Source organism: Sciurus carolinensis, chromosome 9, assembly GCF_902686445.1.
Source record: "Sciurus carolinensis chromosome 9, mSciCar1.2, whole genome shotgun sequence".
In the NCBI taxonomy this organism is placed as follows: Eukaryota; Metazoa; Chordata; class Mammalia; order Rodentia; family Sciuridae; genus Sciurus; species Sciurus carolinensis.
The window spans coordinates 75,766,620-75,772,285 of record NC_062221.1 but is presented as its reverse complement, the minus strand read 5'-3'; positions in this window follow the sequence as shown (position 1 = coordinate 75,772,285).

The window sequence follows — 5,666 nt, the reverse complement described above, 5'->3', positions numbered from 1 at the left end:
CCAGAAAGACTGGTTTCAAGAATCTGGGCAGTGCCATTCAGTTTAAATACTGAGTCTATGAAAAACAAAAATCTTTATTTGGAATCTTAGCAATTGCAATTTGGGAGATGCTGATTTGGATAGAACCAAAGGAATGCTCTGAATAAGGAATGTTCTGTGTATATGAAATTAAAAGGGGGCTTATAGGGGCAAAAAAGTTCTAAATCATTACCAGGTAGTAAAAATTGTTTACAAAGAAATTTCTATTGAAGATAGAAAAGAATGCAAGAACTGGAAGGACTACGTGATAGAAAATAAAAGAAAGAAGCAGAGTGCAGTGGTGCATGCCTATAATCCCAGTGGCTCAGGTGGCTCAGGAGGCTCAGGCAGGAGGATCACAAGTTCAAAGTCAGCCTCAGCAACTTAGCAAGGCCTTAAGCAACACAGTGAGATCATATCTCTAAATAAAATATAAAACTGACTGTGGGGATGTACCTCAGTGGTTGAGTGCTTCTGGGTTCAATCCCCTGTACCCCTTCTCCCCACAAAGGAAAAGAATGTATATACACAATTTTAAAATCTATAAAAATAAGAGTCTGATAACTTCTTGACACAAGACCTGAGTGTCTGTACACAATGCAATCATCCAGTTTTTCAGATACGTGCCATCAAAAGGTACAGGTGATCAAAAGAGCACATTTCCAGGTGGCAACTTGAGACATGCATTGTTCATTCTTCCTAATGTGCTCCCGACTCCATTTTAGTTAAGGCTTTCTTTGAATGGTATTGCTTTTGTTGACAGTCTCTTTTCACACCACCAAATGGAACTTTATGGAGATAGTGTCCCTTACCCATTGAATATAAACTATTAAGAGCAGATAAGACCCAAGTTCTAAGATGGCTGAATAACCTCATGCTTATGACTACTCAGTTACTCAAAATGAGCCTGGAAGACATCCTGACCTGCTCCCCTCCCTTCACTTTTTGTTTTAAATTAATTTTCTACATTATTGGTTCTTTATCAAGGTCTATTCTACCTCCAGTAAAAATCTTCAGTCAGTCAACCTTTTCAATACACTATCTTCTTTCACACCTGAAACAGCAACCCTGATTCTACCTTTTCTCCTCTTCCATCCAATGTCTGCACAGTAGTCATAATATTATTTTAAAAGCATAAATCATTCAATTCCTTTCTGTAAATAATTTTAAAGGTTTCCCATTATACCTAGAATACATGTCAAACTCTATCATATGGTTGACAAAGACATGTATGATCTTTCCTGGTTATAAATCTCCAATTTTATCCTTAGTTATTTTCTTCTGGCTCACTATGTTGACAACCACTCTCTTGTATTCTACAAAATGAGAAGCTGCTGACTCAGCAAATAAGATTAAAAAAAAATACAGTCTTGCAAAAAGTAATAATTGGAGAGGTTGAGAACAAAGCATGGACTGACACTGCTTGGAAAACAGACTCTTATTCCCCTTCTCCCTCTCATGTCAGTCTTGACTTTGTAATTATTCAATGTTGTAAAATCATAGAAACCTGTGCAGTGATTTAAATACAAGGAAAGGATCTTTATCATCAGAAATCTGTATACAGAAATGGCCCAAGGTCTCTACTGAATCTCGTGTTAGAATCTTGGCAGTGCAAGTCACTAACTGAAGAAATTGTAAGACTCTCACTCATGGTGAATGAATTCAATATAAAAGTACTAGAAATGAAGGCAAGGAACACAGCAACCAGAGGAATTAGGAAAGAAAAGCAAACAATCTGCCACCCCACTTTGGGGCTGATGACAAAAGCCAGGAGGGCCCCTTTCCCTGCAGGCACCATTCCTTTGAAGAAACTTAAGTACACAGCAGAGCAATTAGAAGCAGCACATGGAGAGCATTGCCAAGTGCCCCCCTCACTACCTTAATCAAAATATTTCCCTTTTATGAGGAGCTCATTTAGAGGAGATGTAATGAGCTGGTGTCACCTCGATTCTCCAGGGTTAGAGTCGTGTCATGTGAGCCCGCCAGCTCTTCATGCTCCAGTTTCAGCCTCCTTTTTCCTCATTGCCTAGAGTAGACAAGGCTGTCACTTAGAAGATGAAATATATTTGCAAATTAATTAACTTTGTCCAGCAACTGGAGAATTAGATTTCTGTTAAGGGTTCTGTCTGAGTGATGGATTCTCAAGACATTGAAGGAATTAAATACCACATTTTTTTCTCTTTTCCCTTTTGGATCATGGCTATCATTGTCCTACTCCTTTCATCTATCTCCCATTTATTGCCACATTTCACCTACTAAGCCAGCAGAATTTGCTTTGGGAGATGACGACTCTTGTGACAATTTTTAATTTATATAACATCCTTATTAATTCATAACAAAACCAAACAGCTAATAAACATTAGATGGGAAAATAGTAGAAGGCAGCTACACTGGAACATCATTTTGTAAGGATTTTCTTTCCTTGACTGACTCTTTGTTTTCATTTTGAAATGCACAAGGAGGAGGTCAGCAATATATAGAGACAAAAGTTTACAGAACCCTGGATCTGCAATGAAAACCCATTTAAGGATTCTTTTTTTAACAATGAAAAGCTTCATGCAAGAAGGAAGAATTTCAGATTCCTGACCAGTATCAAAGCAAAAATACACATTACTATTGGATATGTTTATTTGTGTTCATTTTGTATTTAAAACAATATATACAAAACAAACTAGTGCAAAATACTATTTTAATGATACTGGCATATACACTCATAGAGGAGTATTACCTAAATAAAATGAGAGAAAGTTTGAAAATACAGTCTTTCAAGTATGTGTTTACTCAGATTACAGTTAAAAATGAGGTCCCAAAAACATAAGGGAAATGCTTTGCAACATTGGAATGGGCAAGGATGTTTTTGGACAAAACTCCAAAGGAAAAGAAAACAAAAACCAAAAAAGACAAATGGGAGTACATGAAACTAAAACGATCTTGCACAGCATAGAAACAATTGGCAGAATAAGGAGACAACCTACAGAATGGGAGGTCATATTTGTTAGCTGTACATCTGATAAGGGGTTAATATCCAGAATATCTACAGAATGCAAAAATGCAATAGCAAAAGAACAAATTACCTGATTTTAAAATGTGCAGTAAACATTATTCTAAAAGCATACAAATGGTTAAGAGGTATAGGGAAAAAAAGGATCAATATTACTAATCATTAGGGGAATGAAAATCAAAACCACAATGAGATATCACATCACTCCAGATTCAATGGCTATTATCAAAATGATTAAAGATAACAAGTGCTGGCAAGGACGTGGAGAAAAGGGGATCTTTGTACACGGTACACAGAAATGTAAATTAATATGGCCACTGAGGAAAACAGTATTGGAGTTCCTCAAAAAACTAAAAATAGAACTAAATGTGATCCAACATTTCCAGTACTTGGTATAAATCCAAAGGGAATAAAATCAGTATATCTAAGAGATGTCTGTAGGCCCATATTCCATTGGAACATGACTCATAATAGATGAAAATGGAAACAACCTGAGTGTCTATCAGCTGATGAATGGATTTAAAAAATGCGGTACATATACACATGAAATTCTATTCGACTGTAAAATATAATGAAACCATGTTATTTACAATACTATGGATGGAACGGGAAATCATTGTGTTAAGTGACATAAGTCAGGTATGGAGGACAGCTATTACATGATCCTACTCATATGTGAAATCTAAAAGGTTGATCTTGGAGAAATTGAGAGTAGAATAGTGGTTACCAGAGGCTCAGGAGAACAGTGGGGAGGGAGAGATGGGGAAAATTGGTCAAGAGGTACTAAATAATACATAGAATAATCAAGTTCTGCTGTTCTGTTGCCCAGTAAGGAGACCATAGATAATGATACTATACTGTGTATTTCAAAAAAGCTAGAGAAAGGATTTCAGATATTTTCTCCCCAAAGAAATGATAATTGTTTGAGGAGATAGATATGCTTACCCTAATTTGAACATTACCCAATATATATATATATCACAATACCCTCTAAATATATACAATTTCATGTGTAATAAAGCCATTATATTTTTTCCTTTTTTTGTTAAACAAATATCACATAGCGAATGCACCAATGAATAATAACTATGTTTATTATCTTAAACTCTCAATAATTTATTCCTAGCAAATAAACCAGTACTAAGTGAGCCAAAATGACAACCAGTGGTAGGCCATATTCTAAATGGTGAATATGGTATTTGACTCATTTATGAACATACCACAGACATGCAGGATGAAGAAGAAAAACTTTCACTTAAAACATTTTTCATATGTCTGTTCATTATAATTTTTACAAGCAAACAAAAGATATATAAAGAAAAACTAAGAATCAACCCATTAACTAGAAATTAACCTTGAGTTTCTTGCAGAGCGGCAATACATCTTTGGTATAAGATTTAGCAGGTACTAGTTTTTTGTTATGCTTTGTTTCTATTCTTATAAAGTCTCAAACTTAAGGGACAGTCAGTAGGTGAATCCTTAGGATCATTTTCTTGGTTAGTATGTAGTTAATTACTTCAAGAAACGTTTAAACAGTACGAAGAATCACTTATCAACCTTTCTTTCTTCCTTGCAATGCTGGGGATTGAACTCAGGACCTCATGTATGCTAGGCAAGTGCTCTACTACTGAACTACATCCCCATCCAAATTCTTCTTAATGATTCCCAAACATAGAACTTGGGTAAAACTCGCAGCCTCTTTTCAGTTGAATAAATTGGGGTTTCTCTAAGAAAAGTCAAGCCTTAAAGTCACAGAGAATGGTTATTTAGAACAATGCTCCTCTGTGTGATCGTGTGTGTGTATGTGTGTGTGTGTGTGTGTGTGTGTGTGTGTGTGTGAAGTGCCTGAATGACACTGGAGTGATGCTATGCTGCAAATGACCCTCTGATATGACATGTGACACTGCTATTCAGAAAGCTAAACATATACTGCCACTAGTTTTAAAATCTGTTTTCAGTATTTGGTTCTTATGCTGCTTCCATTTAGCAAAAGAGTATTTTGCCTCATACAAAGCCATCAGAATTTTATTACCTTGATATTTCAAAAATTTTTCTTATAAAATGAATATATATTGTTTCATTAAATAATCCATTCTACCTCAGGATTCCAATAATAACAAGAGCCTTGAATTTTATACTATATTTGTGATAGGGTATAAATGTCACAATTTGTGTAAATATAATAATTTGCAAATATCCCTTGTTGTGTGCTGTCATGTTGGAAGCAGATTTCTCGTCTTGCTTCCCATCTACCGTTATAGCTGAGTCATGGCATTCGTTGTCCCTGGGAAATGGGAAGATAAAATTTGGGGAAGGTGCTTCTAGAGAGGTAAAGGAAATGGAGAAATGCTCTTTCTAAGCTGACAGATTGTGGAAGGACAAGGGGACATCAACAAAGTAGAACAAAGTCTTCTGACTTTGATGTATTAGCAAAGTTGCAGAGAAATTGAGATCCCATATAGCTTCTGCTCCTATTTCTCCTTGTTTGCTCAGAGGATAATGCTGCTCTGACAGAGAAGTTGGACTAGAAAGATGATCTGGAGGCAGATTTCCTATACTTTGTATGTTTATGCTCTTGTATGTGGTATGTGAGGGGACAGACACTTTTTTGGGTTCTCCTGAGCTGAAATGGGGGTGCTAAGAAAGC